The sequence below is a fragment of the Thalassophryne amazonica genome, chromosome 14 (genome assembly GCF_902500255.1).
Source record: "Thalassophryne amazonica chromosome 14, fThaAma1.1, whole genome shotgun sequence".
Lineage (NCBI taxonomy): Eukaryota > Metazoa > Chordata > Actinopteri > Batrachoidiformes > Batrachoididae > Thalassophryne > Thalassophryne amazonica.
Genome location: NC_047116.1, coordinates 97,645,107 through 97,668,840, shown reverse-complemented (window position 1 = coordinate 97,668,840; position 23,734 = coordinate 97,645,107). Strand labels below are relative to the sequence as shown.

At 47.5% G+C, this 23,734-nt stretch overlaps 1 protein-coding gene and 1 long non-coding RNA gene across 2 annotated transcripts in view; one reads left to right on the top strand and one right to left on the bottom strand.

Annotated features, from left to right (window-relative positions):
- The window catches only part of dnajb11 (DnaJ heat shock protein family (Hsp40) member B11), a 441,748-nt gene that overhangs the window by 327,045 nt on the left and 90,969 nt on the right, over nt 1-23,734 (bottom strand). The gene's annotated exons all lie outside the window — the stretch shown is intronic.
- LOC117524756 lies at nt 1,242-23,322 on the top strand. Its single transcript, XR_004564847.1, has 4 exons — nt 1,242-1,256; nt 4,174-4,176; nt 10,839-10,851; nt 23,216-23,322. It is a non-coding gene; the product is annotated as an uncharacterized LOC117524756 (long non-coding RNA).

Sequence of the window (23,734 nt, the reverse complement as noted above, 5' to 3'; positions counted from 1 at the left end):
TGGCTAGTCAGCTACTGTTAGTCTTCAACTAGTTGAATAGTCGGTGACTAAATATGACATTGAATGAATTAAACCAATTTGGAATCTTCTTGGTGAAACTCAAATGTGACATTTATTTTGACAAAATTTATTTCAACCCTACGTACCGGCCCGGGCTTTGCTTTCTCAGGGTGCAGGACTACTTTGTGTCCCTAGGGTGAATAAGAAGTGGGTCATAGAGCTTTCTCTTATCATGTCCCTGTTCTGTGGAATGATCTCCCTGCATCAATAAAACAGTCAGATTCTGTAGAGACTTTCAAACCCATACTTAAAACGCACTTATTTTCCCTTTCACATGGCTAGCATACTGGCATAGTATGTTACTATGCTTTTGAAGCCCCCATCACACATAGCAAGAATCTGCCGGAAGCATGCCTGATACAGCAAATATATTGCCATAATCCAACGCAGTTAGGAGGAAAAGAGGCATGGTCTGCAGTGTTGGAACACAGACATTCTGCCTCATCCCCACCTGTCAGATCGCATCCAGAGTGTATGTAGACAACACAGACTGCTGTCAGATGGCTATAAATTGTGCTGCAGACCGCCCGATCTCCAAATGTCTGGATGGCAAACACAGACCCGTGCGCTGTGTTCCTCCCTTTGCACAGGACCTGTACTGGACATCAAAGAACAACCAAAGTATGGACCCGACTCACGCCATATGTGTCCATCTGTGCAGTAACGCACTACCATTCAATCACTCCTTCGCTCATCCTCTTTTCCCCATGCTCAGACCTCAAGTGTGTGTGTGTGTGTGTGTGTATGTGCATAAAAGTGCTGACATGAGGAAATGACTGCTCAGTGTGTGTGTGTTTTCATAATAAGCCGCTACGTGTGTGCATACACACACATGCCCATGCACATGCTCACCTGTCATTGGACAGTTTTACTGCCAGCTAAACTTCGCTATGTGTGTGCGCACATGCACGTGCGCACACATGCAGCGAACCTTTGCTTAAAAAGGTGTGCAGTGAGTGTTCCAACTATATTCATGGCAGTAAACTTTATCCCCCCCATCACACACACAATGCAACTCTACATGGTGATTTGTGGTTGGATTATCACATGGGATTTATGTTTGGCATGGTACTGGCTCCTGACGCACTATGCTGTGAAATGCTCCTGGAAGTGAGATTCATGTTTCATATGACGTCTTGGTGAAACAGTTCCACGTCATATGTCTGATAGAATTAAATGTGATCAAGCAATAATTTGTTTATTACAGCGGTGAGATCTGTTCAGCTCTGAGTCTCTGATGTGAGGTGTGACAGCGTGTGCACTTGCCCGCCAGCCGCCGTGGCATCACAGATCTGATGGGTACAATATTAATACAATAACATACTTTTGGAGGGTGGTATGCATTTTCAGAGGTCCGCCCTACTCGGGCAAATATCTGTCATTTTGGGCAACTGGGCATGGACAGAGGGACTCTGAAAATGCATACCGTGTGACAACTGCATGTTATTTGCATTATTATCACTTACTGAGATACACAACACGTGGAATCACATTAACAATATTTAATGTCATTTCAAAACGCACGACACCCAGCAAACGCGTACATAAAAAGTTGGCTCACTTTAACTTTTGTTGTGTTGGCTGGTACCGCACTGCTCTCCAAATTCGCCAGGACGTCCTCATCAAGCTGTTGATTGTCAGACTATCCATGAGAAAATCATCAGGAATATCCATATTTGGACCAAAACATACTTCTCGCCTTTTCATCTTTTCCTCTGCAGACAGTTCTTCAACTGCGTGCGCTATGACGTCATCAGTTTATGCACAGCAGGCAGGTATTGGGATACCCGCCTGTTACTGCGGGCAGGTATGGACATGTAGCGTAAATTTAAATCTATGCCACCGGCCCAGCAATGCCTCAGTAAGTGATAATTACACTATGTAACAAATTGTTATTTTTGTTTTGTTCCTGGGTACACAGTGTGTTTTTTTCAAGAATATTCTCGATTCGCCTTCACTACTACTGAGTAGTCTTGTAGAATATTCTTGAACTGCTAGAACTGTCCAGAATTTTCTAGAAGTTTCAAGAAACTTTTAGAACTTTCTAGAACGTTAAAAAAAATAAAATCAAAGTTTGTGCCGAATGTAGTCATTTTTCCATAGACTTTAGACATAAGCAGTTGAATATAACACTTAGAAACCAGGAACAAAACTTGTGTTACATAGTGTAATTCACATTATTCATGTTATTAGTAAACGGAGTGTGCCGCGGCCTCAACTTTATCTAAAGTCTGGGTCTTTTAGTGAAGTTTAGGGCTAGTGGCCGGCGATCACCTTAGTATTTCTTGTTTTTTTTTTTGTTTTTTTTTTTCTTTAAATAACTTATTTTTTCGGGCGTTTTTTTCCATCGCTTTTTTTTTTTTTTTTTTTTTGCTGTTTTTTTCCCTTTTTTATATATATAAACCGTTTAGTGTTTCTTTTTTTTTCATAAATATTTTTATTGAAATTTTGCATATAAAACAAGAAATTACAATAATAATAAAACAAACAGATAAAAATAAAGAAAAAGCACTCACAAACATAAAACCTCCCACCCCCCACCCAAAGGCACATGGTTCACTCAAGTTAAATTAAAAAGTTTACATGTCGAAGTTTTTCACAACGTGAAGAAGTTTGATCCATTGACTGACTTTTGGTCTCTCCATTTCTTTCCAGTTTAAGGCAATTACATGTTTGGCCTGCAATAAACAAAAATTTACGTGTTTTCTTTCATCTGACGTTCTTTTAAAAGTATTTGGAATGATGTGTAGGATACAGAATTTACTGTCCAATGGCATATTACAGTTAATTAAATCAGAAATGATGCAAGTGATCTCCTTCCAAAACAATTGAATTTCTACACACTGCCACATGCAATGAAAAAGAGTGCCCTTTTCGCTGCTACACTTTACACAGACATCTGGGATATTAGGATTGAAATAATGGAGTTTTACAGGTGTTATATAAGTTCTAAGTATTCACTTATATTGTAGTAGCCTGAATTTAGTGTTGATTGATTGTTTTTGTGCCTGAAGACAGGCTTTACTCCATTCCTCTAGAGAAATGTCAACTTCCAAGTCTGTTTTCCAGGCCTGCAGATATGAGAGGGTATTTTCTTTAGATGAATCAAGTAGAATACTATAGAATTTGGACAGGTGGCCTCTGCTTTTATGATGATTAACACAATGATTCTCTATGGTAGATAGTGGAGGCTCAGTGGTTGTTTTGAGAATGGTGGTTATAAAACTTCGGAGTTGTAGGTATTTAAAGAAGTGTTTCTTCGGCAAATTAAATTTATCAATTGTTCAAATGACATCAGTGTTCCTTCACTATATAAGTCTTTAATTTTACTTAGACCTTTGTTCATCCATAGTTTAAATCCCATGTCTGCTCTTCCTGGTTTAAACATATTGTTACCCCAGATTGGTGACAAACCTGAGAGTTTAGATTCTTCATCTAGTACAGTGTGTGATTGGTGCCAAATTGATATAGTGTTACGGAGAAAAGGGTTTTTTGTGTTTTTTAGTAAAAATTTAGTTTCTGCAGAATAGATGTATGCTTTTAGTGGTAGTTCTAATCCAGCGTTTTTCAGATGTATCCAAGATGGGGTATCAGAAAAGTAAAATGTAGCAGCACTCAGTTGGGCTGCCCAGTAATACAGTTTGATGTTGGGCACTGCAAGCCCCCCTCGATCATAAGGAAAGTATAAAAGTGACAGTCGTAACCTTGGACACTTATCATTCCATATGAATTTAGAAAGAAAGATGCTGGGAGGTGCATAGGGATAGACTGAAAAAGAAGTACTGTTTGTCACTCATTAAGTCCATGCCTCAGAGACTGCAAGCTGTTATAAAAGCCAGAGGTGGTGCAACAAAATACTAGTGATGTGTTGGAGCGTTCTTTTGTTTTTCATAATTCCATCATTTTTTCCTCAGAATTGAGTGATTCCATATTTTTTTCCTCTGCTTGGTCTAAAAAAGTAACCGTTACTGACTGCCACAATTATTTTTCCTGATTTCTTATAGTGTTTCTTAAAGCCAGAAAGTTGCCATTTGAAATGACTTTAGTTTTGTGTCATGTCTGTGATCTGCTTTTTTTCTACAAAATTAGACAACTGAATGAACATCCTCCGAGGCCGTTGATTCCATCATTTTTGCCAGGGGTTGTAATGATAGAAAGGCGTGGTCTATGGAATTTTGTTTTTTGTATAGCAAATTCATTAAGCGTCAAATGTTGTGGAATGCCTGTCGGCCAAGTGCAAATCCGTTTTGGTCATTTAATATTAATTTGGGGATATAGGGCTCAATCCTCCAAGCCAAAGCCTTACATAGTATTTTTGTGTCACAGGACATTAAAGATATAGGACGATAAGAACCCATTTCTGTAGGGTCTTTATCAGCTTTTAAGAGAACAGAGATTGCAGCCTGTCTTAGGGAAGGTGGGAGGGTGCCACTCTCATAGGACTCTTTAAACATTTCAAGTAGGTGAGGCATTAATTTGTCGGCAAATCTCTTATAGACTTCGATTGGAAGGCCATCTGGCCCAGGGGCGGTTCCTGTGTTCATATGATTCAGTGCTTCCTTCAGTTCCTCAATACTTAGTTGTTTATTGAGCTCAATTTTGCCCCCCTCAGACAGTGTAGGAAACTGAATTTGATCCAAAAATCTGTTTTGTTCATTTAAATCCTCTGAAATTGTTGGGGAAAGTGTAGTGACACGGACCCACAACAGGGGGCGCAAATGAACGGTCAATAGATGAGCCAAAAGGTAACAATTTAATGTTGTGAATGTGCACAACGAATATACAGACAATCTCAGAATCTGATAGCAGTCAATACACAAAGATGACGTGTGGGCAGGCTCGAGGATAGAAGACGTCTGTCCTGAGAAGAGCCGGAACCACACGATTTCCTCCGCCACCGAACCTGGTGAATACTGGAGCCGCCAAGTCCCGAATTCCCAGGTGATCACCGTCCCCGACTGTCGGATCTGGTACTGCTGGCGAGGAGCACAAACAGTGAGATGTGGGTGTGTGCACACCCAGTAACAAAAACAGTCAGAAAGTGGAAAGTCACCTCCTCCTCTAATCACACACTCGTGCAGCTCCTGTTAACCACTTATCTGGTTGGGGTGTGAAGCGAAGCCGTCGCTGATCACACCAAAACGCCAATCCCACAGATAAGGCAACACCCACAGGAAAACGGCTGCAAAGAAGTTCAGACTATAAAGTCAGTGTTAAGTTCAGATACAGCAGAGAATATTACCTTCACAGGTAGATGATATCTCAGCAGCGAGGTGGAGATGACATCCGGCTTTTATGGAGTGATGAAATGATGGGTGACAGCTGTCATGAGTTGATGTGTGACAGCTGTCACTCCCGGTTGTGTCCGTGGCGGCAGCACTCTCTCGTGCCTGAAGCCCGCACTTCAGGCAGGGCGCCCTCTGGTGGTGGGCCAGCAGTACCTCCTCTTCTGGCGGCCCACACAACAGGACCCCCCCCTCAACGGGCGCCTCCTGGCGCCCGACCAGGCTTGTCCGGGTGACGTCGGTAGAAGTCGGCCAGGAGGTCCGGGTCCAGGATGAAGCTCCTTTTCACCCAGGAGCGTTCTTCAGGTCCATACCCCTCCCAGTCCACCAGATACTGAAACCCCCGGCCCTTCCGACGGACGTCCAGGAGCCTGCGAACCGTCCATGCAGGTTCCCCATCGATGATCTGGGCAGGAGGCGGCGCCGGTCCGGGAGCACAGAGGGGTGAGGTGTGGTGTGGCTTGATCCGGGAAACATGAAAAACCGGGTGGACCCGCAGTGAAGCTCCAGCTCCCAGCTTCACTGCGGGTCTTGAATGGACCAATATACCTGTCCTTGAGTTTGGGTGAGTCCACTTGGAGGGGGATGTCCTTCGTTGAAAGCCACACCTCCTGCCCGGGCTGGTAAGCAGGGGCCGGGGAACGCCGGCGGTCTGCATGGGCCTTAGCCCTCGTCCGGGCCTTCAACAAGGCAGAACGGGTGGTGCGCCACACCCGACGGCATCTTCGCAGGTGGGCCTGGACCGAGGGCACACCGACCTCTCCCTCCACCACGGGGAACAATGGGGGCTGGTACCCCAGACACACCTCAAATGGGGAGAGGCCGGTGGCAGAGGACACCTGGCTGTTATGGGCGTACTCGATCCAGGCCAGATGGTGACTCCAGGCCGACGGGTGCGCGGATGTAACACAGTGGAGGGCCTGTTCAAGTTCTTGGTTGGCCCGCTCTGCCTGTCCATTCGTCTGAGGGTGATACCCGGACGAGAGGCTCATGTTGGCCCGCAGTTCTCTGCAGAAACTCCTCCAAACCTGTGAGGAGAACTGAGGACCACAGTCCGAGACAATGTCAGTTGGTATCCCATGCAGACGTACGACGTGGTGGACCAGGAGGTCTGCTGTCTCCTGGGCCGTAGGGAGCTTCGGGAGGGCCACGAAGTTGGCCGCCTTGGAGAAACGGTCCACTATCGTGAAGATGGTCGTCATGCCCTGGGACGGCGGGAGGCCCGTGACAAAGTCCAGGCCAATGTGAGACCAGGGGCGATGAGGCACCGGAAGCGGATGCAGAAGTCCTTGTGTCTTGGAGTGGTCTGCCTTGCCCCGGCACAGGTGGTGCAGGCCTGGACATACTCCCGGACGTCGGCCTCCATGGACGCCCACCAGAAGCGCTGCCGGACAACTGCCATGGTCCTACGCACCCCTGGATGACAGGAGAGCTTGGACCCGTGACAGAAGTCCAAGACTGCAGCTCTGGCCTCTGGTGGGACGTATAAACGGTTCTTTGGTCCAGTTCCGGGGTCCGGGCTCCATGCCAGGGCCTCCCGGACGGTCTTCTCCACGTCCCAGGTGAGGGTGGCCACGATAGTGGACTCCGGAATGATGGGCTCCAGTGGATCCGACAGCTCAGTCTTGACCTCATCTTCATGCACCCGGGACAAGGCATCCGATCTCTGGTTCTTGGTCCCGGGGCGGTAGGTGATTCGGAAGTCAAAACGCCCGAAGAACAGTGACCAGCGGGCTTGCCTGGGGTTCAGCCGCTTGGCGGTCCTGATATACTCCAGGTTCTGATGATCAGTGAAAACCATGAACGGCACAGATGCTCCCTCCAACAGGTGTCTCCACTGCTCAAGAGCCTCTTTCACCGCAAGGAGTTCTCGATTGCCGACGTCATAGTTCCGTTCAGCTGGGATCAACCTGCGAGAAAAGTAGGCACACGGGTGAAGAACCTTATCGGTCTCTCCGCTCTGGGATAGCATGGCTCCTATCCCTGAGTCAGAGGCGTCCACTTCAACCACGAACTGGCGGCTAGGGTCAGGCTGCACCAGAACTGGTGCAGACGAGAACCGGCGTTTCAACTCCTTGAACGCGGCTTCGCACCGATCCGACCAGGTGAAGGGGACTTTTGGAGAGGTCCGGGCTGTCAGGGGGCTAACTACCTGACTGTAGCCCTTAATGAACCTCCTGTAGAAATTTGCGAAGCCGAGGAACTGTTGCAGCTTCCTACGGCTTGTTGGTTGGGGCCAATCTCTCACCGCCGCAACCTTGGCCGGATCAGGGGTGACGGAGTTGGAGGAGATGATGAACCCCAGGAAGGACAAAGAGGTGCGGTGAAACTCACACTTCTCACCCTTCACAAACAGCCGGTTCTCCAACAACCGCTGCAGGACCTGACGTACATGCTGGACATGAGTCTCAGGGTCCGGGGAAAAGATGAGTATGTCATCCAGATATATGAAGACGAATCGGTGCAGGAAGTCCCGCAAGATGTCATTAACCAAAGCTTGGAACGTCGCGGGGGCGTTAGTGAGGCCGAACGGCATGACCAGGTACTCAAAATGACCTAATGTTAAATGCCATCTTCCATTCGTCTCCCTTTCGGATCCGAACCAGGTGATACGCATTCCTAAGGTCCAGTTTGGTGAAAATTTGGGCTCCATGCAGGGGCGTGAACACTGAATCCAACAGGGGTAAAGGGTATCGATTACGAACCGTTATGTCGTTCAGCCCCCTGTAATCAATGCATGGACGGAGTCCGCCATCTTTCTTGCCCACAAAAAAGAAACCCGCACCCATCGGGGAGGTGGAATTCCGGATCAGCAAGGCAGCTAATGAGTCCCGGATGTAGGTCTCCATTGATTCGCGCTCAGGACGTGAGAGGTTGTACAGCCTGCTGGACGGGTACTCAGCGCCCGGGACCAAATCAATGGCACAATCGTACGGACGGTGCGGGGGAAGGGTGAGCGCCAGATCCTTTCTGAAGACGTCAGCAAGGTCGTGGTACTCAACCGGCACCACCGTCAGATTGGGAGGGACTTTAACCTCCTCATTAGCATTTACACCGGGAGGAACCGAGGATCCTAAACACTTCCGGTGGCAGGTTTCGCTCCACTGAGTCACAACCCCAGACGGCCAATCAATCCGGGGGTTGTGTTTAATCATCCATGGGAAGCCCAAAATCACACGGGAGGTAGAAGGAGTTACAAAAAACTCTATCTCCTCCTGGTGATTCCCAGACACTACCACGGTTACAGGTAGTGTCTTGTGTGTGATAAAAGGGAGAAGAGTGCCATCTAGTGCTCGCACCTTCACTGGCGAAGAAAGCGCCACCAGAGGGAGCCCTACCTCCCTTGCCCATCTGCTATCCAGCAGATTCCCTTCTGACCCCGTGTCCACCAGTGCTGGGGCTTGAAGGGTTAAATCCCCGCTCAGGATTTTAACTGGGAGTCGTGTTGACAGATGTGTATGACCCACGTGAATGTTTTGACCCCCCCTCAGCCCAGTCTCTAAGGGCGGGCGTTTGTGTTTTGACCGTTTGAGGCAGTCTCTCTGCTGATGCTCACTCGAGCCGCAGACAAAACACTCCCCGCGGACCAGCCTCCTCTGTCTGAATGTGGCCCTGCTCGTGTCCCTAGCACCATCAGCAGGGGGAGCTGTAGCCACACGGAGCGCTGTGGCTGTGGAGCGTGGGGAAGATGGCTCTCTTTCGGACCCGGGAGGAAGAGGGATGGCTTGTGCCTGACCACGCCCTTCGCCTCGCTCCCGTCGGTGTTCTTCTAACCGATTGTCCAATCGTATAACCAAACCGATAAGCTCAGCCAAATCCCGCGGTTCCTCCTTAGCCACCAGGTGCTCCTTCAGGACCGGTGACAGTCCGTTTATGAAGGCGGCGCGGAGCGCAGTCATATTCCAGCTGGATCTCGCAGCCGTGATGCGGAAGTCGACTGCATATTCGGCTGCGCTGCGGCGCCCCTGTCTCATTGACAGCAGCACGGTAGACGCGGTTTCGCCTCTGTTAAGGTGATCGCCTCTGCTAGGACCAATTTTATTCACTTTATACATGCTTCCCTTAGGTAGTATTATTAGACGGTATTGCTTAAATTTTCATTGTTACGCAGATGATACCCAGCTTTATCTATCCATGAAGCCAGAGGACACACACCAATTAGCTAAACTGCAGGATTGTCTTACAGACATAAAGACATGGATGACCTCTAATTTCCTGCTTTTAAACTCAGATAAAACTGAAGTTATTGTACTTGGCCCCACAAATCTTAGAAACATGGTGTCTAACCAGATCCTTACTCTGGATGGCATTACCCTGACCTCTAGTAATACTGTGAGAAATCTTGGAGTCATTTTTGATCAGGATATGTCATTCAAAGCGCATATTAAACAAATATGTAGGACTGCTTTTTTGCATTTACGCAATATCTCTAAAATCAGAAAGGTCTTGTCTCAGAGTGATGCTGAAAAACTAATTCATGCATTTATTTCCTCTAGGCTGGACTATTGTATTTCATTATTATCAGGTTGTCCTAAAAGTTCCCTGAAAAGCCTTCAGTTAATTCAAAATGCTGCAGCTAGAGTACTGACGGGGACTAGAAGGAGAGAGCATATCTCACCCATATTGGCTTCTCTTCATTGGCTTCCTGTTAATTCTAGAATAGAATTTAAAATTCTTCTTCTTACTTATAAGGTTTTGAATAATCAGGTCCCATCTTATCTTAGGGACCTCATAGTACCATATCACCCCAATAGAGCGCTTCGCTCTCAGACTGCAGGCTTACTTGTAGTTCCTAGGGTTTGTAAGAGTAGAATGGGAGGCAGAGCCTTCAGCTTTCAGGCTCCTCTCCTGTGGAACCAGCTCCCAATTCAGATCAGGGAGACAGACACCCTCTCTACTTTTAAGATTAGGCTTAAAACTTTCCTTTTTGCTAAAGCTTATAGTTAGGGCTGGATCAGGTGACCCTGAACCATCCCTTAGTTATGCTGCTATAGACGTAGACTGCTGGGGGGTTCCCATGATGCACTGTTTCTTTCTCTTTTTGCTCTGTATGCACCACTCTGCATTTAATCATTAGTGATCGATCTCTGCTCCCCTCCACAGCATGTGTTTTTCCTGGTTCTCTCCCTCAGCCCCAACCAGTCCCAGCAGAAGACTGCCCCTCCCTGAGCCTGGTTCTGCTGGAGGTTTCTTCCTGTTAAAAGGGAGTTTTTCCTTCCCACTGTAGCCAAGTGCTTGCTCACAGGGGGTCGTTTTGACCGTTGGGGTTTTACATAATTATTGTATGGCCTTGCCTTACAATATAAAGCGCCTTGGGGCAACTGTTTGTTTGGTGCTATATAAAAAAATTGATTGATTGATTGATTGATTGATCAAAAACAGTTCTGAGCTCCCTCACAAACCCAGTATAAGAGGCGAGGAGCCGTGAACTCTGTTCCCAAAGCGCTGTAGCCCAAGCGCGTGCCTCGCCTCGAAGCAAATTAATCACGTAAGCCACCTTGCTGGCGTCAGACGCGTACATCACGGGACGTTGTGCAAAGACGAGCGAACACTGCATAAGAAAGTCCGCGCACGTCTCCACACAACCTCCGTACGGCTCTGGGGGGCTTATGTATGCTTCAGGGGATGGTGGGGGGGGGGTCGTTGAATGACCAGTGGAATGTCTGTATTCGGCACCGGGTCGGCAGGAGGAGAAGCTGCAGCAGCGCCCTGAGCGAGCGCTTCCACCTGCGCGGTGAGAGCCTCCATCCTGCAATTACGGATGACGTTTTGCACGGTTATCAGGTCCTTCCGAGCGGTAAAGGCGGTGAGGATGTGCTGCAACTCACCAATCACGCCTCCAGCCGACGCCTGCGCACCCTGCTCTTCCATTGGCTGTCCAACAGATGGTTGACGCCCCTCGGGATCCATGACGTTGGCCGAGATATCCTGTTGGGGAAAGTGTAGTGACATGAACCCACAACAGGGGGGCAAATGAACGGTCAATCGATGAGCCAAAAGGTAACAATTTAATGTTGTGAATGTGCACAACAAATATACAGACAATCTCAGAATTTGATAGCAGTCAATACACAAAGGTGACGTGTGGGCATGCTCAAGGATAGAAGACGTCTGTCCTGAGAAGAGCCGGAACTGTTGGGAAAGTGTCGGTACACGGACCCACAACAGGGGGCGCAAATGAACGGACAATGGAGGAAGTCAAATAACAACACTTTTGTTGGGTATTTTCTCCTCCAAACATTCTTAAAACTTTGAACAAGACAAACAGAGTCAAAAAACACCAGTGAGACAGAAAGTCAAATTTATCTCGCGAGGAGTGCAAACAGTCCGTACACGTAGTACCACTGAAAGCACTAAGGACTGTTGCGCCTGCTCACTCTTTTTATTAGGAAAACCTACCCACAGCGTGAAACTTGTCCTAAGGGGGGGGGAGAACGCATGACAAGTTTCTTCAAGTAAAACAAACACATGCGTCAATAAGTGCAGCTGCGTGGAGAAACAGTTTCTTTCCTTTAATCTTATCATCAAAGGTCAGCACATCCCGTTCTTGCAGGCTCTTCTGTTGCACTTATCATCTGTTCTGCATCATAAATTCACAACAGTCAAAACTGACCTCAGCATACTATCTTCACTCCCAGTTCAGACTGACCTCAGCATACTTAAGACAAAGTTGAATAACAAGTACATTATCAGGGTTATTTTGAAGACAGACAGGTACAAAGCAGCACAATAACATTTTCATCAGAAAGAAGACAAAGGTACAAATGTTTAACAGTGATAACATATATATATATATATATATATATATATATATATATATATATATATATATATATATATATATATATATATATATATATATATATATAAAATCTTTAACAACTTTACTGTTGTGAATGGGCACAACAAATACAACCGATTACAATAATGGACAAAAAGCCAAATCACAAAAGGTGTCGTGTGGGCAGGCTCGAAGATAGGAGACGTCCGTCCAAAGTAGAACCGGAACCACACGATTTCCTCCGCCACCAGACCCGGGGAATACTGGAGCCGCCAAGTCCCGAATTCCCAGGTGGCCACTGCCTCCGCGTGTCGGACCTGGTACTGCTGGCGAGGAACAAAGAGACAATTAAATGAGGGCGCGTTTGCACCCAGCAATCCGCACGGCAGGGAAAACTACCTCCACCTCTCGTTGGAAAAGAAGTCTGTTACAACGCACAAAGTCACAAGAAGGTTTACTGTCACACAGTTAGCTGAGTACGTTACCTTCCAGGTAGAACGATATCTCGGCAAAGAGGTGGAGACGTCGTCCTGCTGATATTCCCCTGCTGATCAGACGAGTGGTAACAGCTGTTGCAGGTGATGCGTGACAGCTGTCACCCTGGCTGCTCCTGTGCGGCGACTGCGCCCTCTCGTGCCCGACCAGGCTTGTCCGGGTGGCGGCGGTAGAAATCGGCCAGGAGGGCCGGGTCCAGGATGAAGCTCCTCTTCACCCAGGAGCGTTCTTCGGGGCCGTACCCCTCCCAGTCCACCAAATACTGGAAGCCCCGGCCCATCCTACGGACATCCAAAAGCCGGCGTACAGTCCGAGCCGGCTCGCCATCGATGATCCGGGCAGGAGGCGGCGCCGGACCCGGAGTACAGAGGGGTGAGGTGTGATGTGGTTTAACCCGGGACACATGAAACACAGGATGGATCCGCAGTGAGGCCGGAAGCTTAAGCCTCACTGCGGCTGGACTGATGACCTTAAGGATTTTGAATGGGCCGATGTAACGGTCCTGTAGCTTGGGGGAGTCCACTTTGAGGGGAATGTCCTTTGTGGATAACCACACCTCCTGCCCCGGACGATACGCAGGGGCCGGGGCCCGCCGACGGTCTGCATGGGCTTTTGCCCTCATCCGGGCCTTCAGCAAAGCAGAACGGGCGGCACGCCACACCCGACGGCACTTCCGTAGGTGGGCCTGGACCGAGGGCACACCGACCTCTCCCTCAACCACCGGAAACAACGGGGGCTGATACCCCAGACATACCTCAAAAGGGGAGAGGCCAGTGGCTGAAGACACCTGGCTGTTATGGGCATACTCGATCCAGGCCAAATGGGTACTCCAGGCCACCGGGTGCGCGGCAGTCACGCAGCGCAAGGCCTGTTCCACCTCCTGGTTTACCCGTTCTGCTTGCCCGTTGGTCTGAGGGTGGTACCCAGACGAGAGACTCACCGTGGCCCCCAGTTCCCGGCAGAAGCTCCTCCAGACTTGCGAGGAGAACTGGGGACCGCGATTGGAGACGATGTCTGTTGGAATCCCATGCAGCCGGACGACGTGGTGGACCAGGAGGTCCGCTGTCTCCTGGGCTGTTGGGAGCTTCGGGAGGGCCACGAAGTGGGCCGCCTTGGAGAATCGGTCCACTATCGTGGGGATGGTGGTGTTGCCCTGGGACGGCGGGAGGCCTGTGACAAAATCCAGGCCAATGTGGGACCAGGGGCAATGAGGCACAGGCAGCGGCTGGAGTAGGCCTGATGCCCTGCGATGGTCAGCCTTGCCCCTGGCGCAGGTGGTGCAGGCCTGGATATAATCCCGGACGTCGGCCTCTAGGGACGCCCACCAGAAGCGCTGCCGGACAACTGCCACGGTTCTTCGCACCCCTGGATGACAGGAGAGCTTGGAGCCATGACAGAAGTCCAGGACTGCAGCCGTAGTTTCTGGTGGGACGTATAGTTTGTTCTTCGGCCCAGTTCCAGGGTCCGGGCTTCGTGCCAGGGCCTCCCGGACGGTTCTCTCTACGTCCCAGGTGAGGGTGGCCACGATAGTGGACTCCGGGATGATGGGTTCCGGTGGATCCGACAACTCCGCTTTGACTTCATCTTCATGTACCCGGGACAAGGCATCCGATCTCTGGTTCTTGGTCCCGGGACGATAGGTGATCCGGAAGTCAAAACGGCCGAAGAACAGTGACCAGCGGGCTTGCCTGGGGTTCAGCCGCTTGGCGGTCCTGATATACTCCAGGTTCCGGTGGTCAGTGAAAACCGTGAATGGCACGGACGTTCCCTCCAAGAGATGTCTCCACTCTTCAAGGGCCTCTTTCACCGCAAGGAGTTCTCGATTGCCAACGTCATAGTTCCGTTCGGCCGGGGTCAACCTGCGGGAAAAATAGGCACACGGGTGAAGGACCTTATCGGTCTTCCCGCTCTGGGAAAGCACAGCTCCTATCCCTGAGTCCGAGGCGTCCACTTCAACCACTAACTGGCGACTAGGATCGGGCTGCACCAGAACGGGTGCCGATGAGAAGCGCCGTTTCAACTCCTTGAACGCGGCATCGCAACGATCCGACCAGGTGAAGGGGACTTTTGGTGAGGTCAGGGCTGTCAGGGGGCTAACTACCTGACTGTAGCCCTTAATGAACCTGCTGTAGAAATTTGCAAAGCCGAGGAACTGTTGCAGCTTCCTACGGCTAGTGGGTTGGGGCCAGTCTCTCACCGCCGCAACCTTGGCCGGATCAGGAGCGACGGAGTTGGGGGAGATGATAAACCCCAGGAAGGACAAAGATGTGCGGTGAAACTCACACTTCTCGCCCTTCACAAACAGCCGGTTCTCCAACAACCGCTGCAGGACCTGACGTACATGCCGGACATGAGTCTCAGGATCCGGAGAAAAGATGAATATATCGTCTAGATATACGAAGATGAATCGGTGCAGGAAATCCCGCAAGACATCATTAACTAATGCTTGGAACGTCGCGGGGGCGTTGGTGAGGCCGAACGGCATGACCAGGTACTCAAAGTGACCTAACGGGGTGTTGAATGCCGTCTTCCACTCGTCTCCCTTCCGGATCCGAACCAGGTGATACGCATTTCTAAGATCTAGCTTCGTGAATATTTGGGCTCCATGCAGGGGCGTGAACACTGAATCCAACAGGGGCAACGGGTATCGGTTACGAACCGTGATTTCGTTCAGCCCTCTGTAATCAATGCATGGACGTAGTCCGCCATCCTTTTTTCCCACAAAAAAGAAACCTGCACCCATCGGGGAAGTGGAATTCCGGATCAACCCGGCAGCTAAAGAGTCCCGGATGTAGGTCTCCATTGATTCGCGCTCAGGTCGTGAGAGGTTGTACAGCCTGCTGGACGGGAACTCAACGCCTGGAACCAAATCAATGGCGCAATTGTATGGACGGTGGGGGGGGAGGGTGAGTGCCAGGTCCTTACTGAACACATCCACAAGGTCCTGGTACTCCACCGGCACTGTCCCCAGGTTGGGCGGGACTCTGACCTCCTCCTTAGCTTGGGAACCGGGAGGAACCAAGGAACCTAAACATACCCGATGGCAGGTCTCGCTCCACTGAACCACTACTCCGGACGGCCAATCGATCCGGGGATTGTGTTTTAACATCCAGGGGAACCCTAAAATCACACGGGAGGTAGCAGGAGTCACAAAAAACTCTATCTCCTCCCAGTGATTTCCTGACACCACCAGTTACTGGTGGTGTCTTATATGTGATTGGAGGGAGTAGGGAGCCATCTAGTGCCCGCACCTGCACAGGCGAGGTAAGCGCCACCAGAGGGAGCCCTATCTCCCTGGCCCATCTGCTGTCTAACAGATTCCCTTCAGAGCCCGTGTCCACCAGTGCTGGGGCCTTCAGGGTTAAATCCTCATAAAGGATTGTAACTGGGAGTCGTGTGGCAATGTGGGTGTGTCCCACTTGAATGTCTCGGCCCACCCCTAGCCCAGTTTCTAGGGGCGGGCGTTGGTGTTTTAACCACTCGGGGCAGTCTCTTACCTGATGCTCTATCGAGCCACAAACAAAACACGCTCCGCGGGCCAGCCTCCTCTGTCTCTCTGGTGCCCTAACTGTGGCCCTGCTCGTGTCCATAGCTTCGTCAGCAGGGGGAGCTGTAATCACACGGAGCGTAGGGGCCGTGGAGCGTGGGGAGGGCGGAACGCGGTCGGAACCGAAAGGGAGAGGGACGGCGCGTGCCCAGCCACGCCCTTCGTCTCGTTCCCGACGGCGTTCTTCTAACCGATTGTCTAATCGTATAACGAGATCGATAAGCCCGTCTAAAGCCCGTGGTTCGTCCTTGGCCACCAGGTGCTCCTTTAGGACTAACGACAGTCCGTTTACGAAGGCGGCGCGGAGGGCAGTGCTATTCCAGCCGGACCTCGCAGCCGTGATGCGGAAGTCGACTGAATAAGCAGCTGCGCTCCGGCGCCCCTGTCTCATTGACAGCAGCACGGTTGAAGCGGTCTCTCCTCTATTTGGGTGATCGAACACTGTTCGGAGCTCCCTCACAAACCCATCATATATCAGAAGGAGCCGCGAATTTTGCTCCCAGAGCGCTGTAGCCCAAGCGCGTGCCTCGCCGCGAAGCAGATTAATCACATAAGCTATCTTACTAGCGTCAGTCGCGTACATGACGGGACGTTGTGCGAAGACGAGCGAACACTGCATAAGAAAGTCCACGCATGTCTCCACACAACCCTCGTACGGCTCCGGAGGGCTTATGTATGCTTCAGGGGAAGGTGGGAGGGGTCATTGAATGACCTGTGGAACGTCACTGTTGCGCACAGGATCGACAGGAGGGGGAGCCGCAGCAGCGCCCTGAGGGCGCGCTTCCACCTGCGCGGCGAGAGCCTCCACCCTGCGGTTAAGGAGGACGTTCTGCTCGGTCATCAGATCCAGCCGAGCCGTAAAAGCAGTGAGGATTCGCTGCAACTCACCGATCATTCCTCCTGCAGACGCCTGTGCGCCCTGCTCTTCCATTGGCCGTTCAACAGCCGGTTGACGCCCCTCGGGATCCATGACATTGGCCGAGATATCCTGTTGGGAAAGTGTCGGTACACGGACCCACAACAGGGGGCGCAAATGAACGGACAATGGAGGAAGACAAATAACAACACTTTACTGTTGTGAATGTGCACAACAAATACAACCGATTACAATAATGGACAAAAAGCCAAATCACAAAAGGTGTCGTGTGGGCAGGCTCGAAGATAGGAGACGTCCGTCCAAAGTAGAACCGGAACCACACGATTTCCTCCGCCACCAGACCCCGGGAATACTGGAGCCGCCAAGTCCCGAATTCCCAGGTGGCCACTGCCTCCGCGTGTCGGACCTGGTACTGCTGGCGAGGAACAAAGAGACAATTAAACGAGGGCGCGTTTGCACTCAGCAATCCGCACGGCAGGGAAGTCTGTTACAACGCACAAAGTCACAAGAAGGTTTACTGTCACACAGTTAGCTGAGTACGTTACCTTCCAGGTAGAACGATATCTCGGCAAAGAGGTGGAGACGTCGTCCTGCTGATATTCCCCTGCTGATCAGATGAGTGGTAACAGCTGTTGCAGGTGATGCGTGACAGCTGTCACCCTGGCTGTTCCTGTGCGGCGACTGCGCCCTCTCGTGCCTGAAGCCCGCACTTCAGGCAGGGCGCCCTCTGGTGGTGGGCCAGCAGTACCTCCTCTTCTGGCGGCCCACACAACAGGAACCACACGATTTCCGCCGCCACCGAACCTGGTGAATACTGGAGCCGCCAAGTCCCGAATTCCCAGGTGATCACCGTCCCCGACTGTCGGATCTGGTACTGCTGGCGAGGAGCACAAACAGTGAGATGTGGGTGTGTGCACACCCAGTAACAAAACAGTCAGAAGGTGGAAAGTCACCTCCACCTCTAATCACACACTCGTGCAGCTCCTGTTAACCACTTATCTTGTTGGGGTGTGAAGCGAAGCCGTCGCTGATCACACCAAAACGCCAATCCCACAGATAAGGCAACACCACAGGAAAACGGCTGCAAAGAAGTTCAGACTATAAAGTCAGTGTTAAGTTCAGATACAGCAGAGAATAATACCTTCACAGGTAGATGATATCTCAGCAGTGAGGTGGAGATGACATCCGGCTTTTATGGAGTGATGAAATGATGGGTGACAGCTGTCATGAGTTGTGTGACAGCTGTCACTCCCGGTTGTGTCCATGGCGGCAGCGCCCTCTCGTGCCTGAAGCCCGCACTTCAGGCAGGGCGCCCTCTGGTGGTGGGCCAGCAGTACCTCCTCTTCTGGCGGCCCACACAACTGAAATTTCAGAGTTATATAGAGTTTGATAGTATTCTGCAAAAGCATTATTGATACTGATTGGATCAACAAGGTTCTCCCCACTGTCAAGAGTAATTGAATTGATTGCCCTGCTTGTTTGTATTTTTTTTAGTCTCCAAGCCAGAAGTTTCCCAGCTTTTTCCCATGATCGTAGTATGATTGTTTGAGCCAAAGAAGTTGAGTTGCAATTTTGCTTGTGCTGAGCTCGTTATATTCAGATTTTAATATGAGAAGTCTTTTTTGCTTCTCTGCATCATAACAGTGATACAATTGCTCTTGTAAATCTTTTATTTGTTTTTCAATACCCTTCAATTTCTCCAAATGAGTTTTAGATTTTTGTCTGGTAAAACTTATAATTTCCCCCCGCAGATAAGCTTTAAAAGCTTCCCATTTAATTGATGCACTAGTTTGGTCTGTATTGAAAGAAAAATACTCTGATATTTTCCCCTTAATATACTCTACAAACTCAGAAGACTTTAGCCATCTAGCTTGGAATCTAAATGGGCGAGGAGCATAGTAATAGTTTGGAAATTTGATGGATAAAACAACTGGGGCATGGTCCGAAAGTACAATAGACTCATAACAGCAGTCCTGGACCAAAGATACAAGGCTAGAGGAGATTAAGAAGAAATCTATGTGAGAATAGGTTTTATAAGTGCTAGAGAAACAACAGTATTCATTTTTACTAGGGTAAAGTTGTCTCCAAATTTCAACTAAATTGAGGTCTTTGATATATTTTCCTATGATTTTCCATGTTTGTTGGTGAGAATTGTCAGAGGTATTTGACCTATCCATCCTCGGATGAATCACACAGTTAAAATCCCCTCCTATTATGTATTGACCACTATAAGAAGACATGGTTAAAAATAAGTGTTGATAAAAAGCTGGGTCATCAACATTAGGAGTGTATAAACATACCAAATTAACTAATGTAGAAATAATGGTACCACTAAGAATTATAAATCTCCCACTTGGACCCAAGTATTTATCTCTTAATTGGAATGGAACTGAGTTATGGATTAATATTAAGACCCCCTTTGCATGAGAAGTAAAATTTGAAAAAAGAACTTTCCTGGCCATCTGGACCTTATTCTATTCATATCTTTTTCTAGTAAATGTGTTTCCTGTAGAAAGCATACGTATAGTGCTTTTCATTTACTTAATCCTACCCAGCACTTGCTTCAGTTTAACAATTTTGTTAAGACCCCTAACATTCCAGCTGGAAATATTTATAGAGCTAACAGACATTAAGACCTTGAGTTGGGAATTAGATTTGGAAAAACCCTTCTCGTCATTATTTCCTTCACATGTAAAATAATAGAGATAAGTAATAAACCACACTGAGTGAATCCCCGAACATAATCCCTCCCACATTTCCCCAAACGAAATGTGATCTTGAACCCTTCTAACTTGTGAACTCTGGTTATATAGAACATGCTGACCACTCTGTGGGTAACGTTAAGCTGTGTCCTCATAAATGCAATGCAGTCACGGGTGTTCCCTGGCTAAAAAAACAAAAAGAAAAACAAAGGACCACAAAAAAAAAAAAAAAAAAAAAAAATATATATATATATATATATATATATATATATATATATATATATATATTTAATCCCCTATTGCTCCTGGTGTGTAGTGAGCACCTTGTATGGCAGCACCCTGACATCGGGGTGAATGTGAGGGCTTTGATTGTCTGATGCAGATGGAAAAGCGCTATATAAATGCAGTCCATTTATATATATATATATATATATATATATATATATATATATATATATATATATATATATATATATATATATATATATATATATATAGAGTAATAATATTAAAATAAAATTTCCAGTAATAAAGAAAAAGCATATTTATGCCTGTCTCATTTCCAGTAAATGGAATGACAATAAAGTTATCAATAACATTCACTTACACTATTGTTCATTGATGCATCATTTACCACAAAATGAAGTGCAAAGCAATCAGTCCTCTTCACAGTTTGAGTGCGGGGACAATTTCTTGATGTAGTCTTCTGCCTCCTGGACTGACCTGAAGACTGTGTGCCTGTCGTTGTGTGTGATGATCAGATGCGCGGGGTACAGCATGCCGTAGCGGATATTCAGGGCTTGAAGTTGGGCTTTCACTCCATCAAAGCACCACTGCTTCTGGCGGGTCTCAGAGGACAGATCCGGGAAGAAACTGACTCATTGATCTTCGTAGTAGACAGTCTTCATTTTTCTGGCCGCTCTCAGGGTTGATTCTCGGTCTCTGTAGTTCAGGAACTTCATAATGACCACCCTTGGTGTTGTAGATTTGGGGTTCTGAGGTCCGATTCTGTGCACTCTCTCGATCCCGGGTTGCGTGTTAAAACAGTCACCAAGCGCCACTTTCAGCCACCTCTCCATAAACCCACACATATCTGCACCCCCAACTTTTTCACGCAGACCAGCCAGTCTAAGATTAGAGCGTCTGTTTCTGTCCTCGTTTTCATTTACTTTGCTGGTAAGAAATTTCACATTTTTTTCCAATTGTTCAACTTTTCCTTGGAGAGAAGTTATTGTGTCTTCTGTTGTTGATATGCGCCCCTCCGCCTCCTCCAGTCTGCAAGCATGCAACTGTACACGTATATCTCCCTTAATGCTATTGATAGCTTCTAGTAAGTCTGCAGCTTGCTTCTCATTGTTTCCCTGCAGTGAACGAATAGCTTCAAGAATATCGCTGTTTGTCGCGATCTCTTTTTCCACCGCTCCGGTGGTGGTTAGCATCTTGCTAGCATTAGCTTCGCTAGCTTCATTTTCTGTTGTTGAAGGCGATCCTGCTTTTCCAGTCTGTTGACTTGACTTATGGAGTTTGGGTGGCATAATAGCACAAAAAGTTCGATGGATGATTAAGTGAAGAAAAAATAAATGTCGGTCCAGTTTAAGGAGTTATTTTAGGGTTTTAGCCGGGAGCCTTCCACGTTCGCGTCTTGATACTACTAAGCCATAACTGGAAGTCAGTGTTTCTTTATATTTAAAGAAATCTTTTTATTTGTCCCAATCAGGAACATTTACTGTGCAGACAACCAAACTTCCATTGATGAGCTGAACACCGCGAAGTCCAGTCGAAAGAAAACATCTCTGCTCTTCAAAATAGGACAAAAGAGTCTTCAGCAACACCACCAGAGTTCAAAGCTGCAGAAGAGACCTTCATCTGGTCCCGAGAATCCAGCAGAACATCACCTGCTTCTAAATAAAAGGCTCTTTGAACAGCAACTATTTTATTATTTTTTAAAAAGCTGTTTCATTTTATATTTTAACAATAAATGAACGGATCATTAAAAATGTCCATGAAAGTCCAAAGACATTTGGACAGGTAGAAGCTCTCCACTTATTGTGCTCAAATTCATATTTTAGAAATGAATCTGTCCTGATAACAACATTAAAGGCAATTACATATTTTGATGTAATTACAAGTTGAAATGACTATAAAATATACATCATGAGGTTTATGTCACAGAAATCCTACTTTACAGTCACACTGCAGTCATTGTTAAATTATTTCCTGTTGCATTTATAATAAACATTTGTATTTATTTACAGTGTCTGTTTTTCTGGTTGAAATAAGATAATCTACCAGACTTAAAAAAAAGTACAAATTTCCATGTTATTTTATTTGTCTAAAAATAAATGTCTGAGGTTCCTTATGTTAAACAAGAAATTATCTGAAATAACAGGTGGTTTTAATTTACAGATGAAAGGTTTCTAAAAAAAACATTTATTGATTTATTTAGCTATTTTAATTACAAGTGTTCTAAACTTTTTTTTAACAGTAATCAGAAATTTTGAGGTAACAAACAACAACAAAAAACATTTCCAATGATTTTTCTTCAGAAAACTGCTCTATAAATGAGCAGTCCTGTGACACGTTAATGTTTTGTACAGATCAGTGGTTTCTGCCACGAGTCTTCCGTGTTTTGGCCCGATGCGTCATTCCTATTGGACAATGCGAAGGTACGTCACAGCTCAGAGTGTCAAAAGTTGGCGCCCCTCATCTCGACAGAACACCGGCTCTGTGTGGTATGCAGGAGATCACTTGACCGAGCGTCTATATGTTCAAATAATAATTAAAAAAATACTGTCATCACTCTTCACTCTTACTCAGTCAGTCTCTTACAATGGTGCAGCGTAAATACACGAGCTTTCCAGGGGCACACTCAATTCATTACGCACGCTCAGAGTCATGTCCCCCTCCGGTGCGCACTTTTTTTTGGTAAACTGTGATAAACTCATCGCCCCCTTAATATTTTTTCTCTGGCGCCGGGTCTGAGTCCACCTGGGGCAAATTCAGTTGACTGGACATGATTTGGAAAGACACACACCTGTCTACATGTAAGGTCCCACAGTTGACAGTGCATTGACACAGGTAGGTCTGTTTTACCTGTGGCAGTCAGACTGTATAACTCCTCCCCTCCTGCAGGATGATACATAATGAGTTATTCAGAGTTATTCAGTTACTCAGAGTTATGTGCAATATTGTCAAACATTTTGTGCAAATGTCTGCCAGTTAGTTCACATAAATAAATAAAAAAAATAAAATAAATGTTTACTTTTTACTGTTTCAGTACTCTGGCAAAAATTGAATGAAGTTGAATGTTTGGTCTTCAAAGTAAAGGTCAAACAAGGTCGATGTCCATTGGATGACATGTGACATATGTTAACCTGTAAGGTGAAAACTAAACATGGCAGATAGTAGAAACTACTTCTTTATAAAATCCTACTGACTCAGCCAATAAGTTGCATTAGTGTTTACCAGAAATGGACCAACTTTAATGTTTGACCCCTGTACAAACTGAAACTGACCTTTGTCACTATTTTTGCTGTCTCTATCCCATACCTCCAGAACCTTCAGTCATACAGAGTCCAAACTATGTCTTTTTATGATCAGCCAAATAATGTGGTCTAGTCTTCAATATGATTGGAGCATTTTTAAATGTTGACCCCTGTGTAAGTCTTCAGTGACCCCTACTTGATGACAGATGACACCCTGGATGGCCACCGTACTTTTGTGTAGGTGGTTGTACACTGAAGCTGGATTGTGAGTGTTGTTTGAGCATCTTAAGTGGTTCTGACAACCTGCTTGGCCCACTGGACTCAAAGGAGCCGCCCACTTTTCACCTGCTGTAGCAGAGAGACAGGTGAGGATGGATCAATGGTCTGCACGGGTTGCTGCCATTCAGGGCTGAAACTGAGGGTTTAATGTGGCAATGTACAGAACCTGAGCACACTCCCAGTCCGGACCTCACGTGCAAAAAATTCTGGTGCTGGATGATTT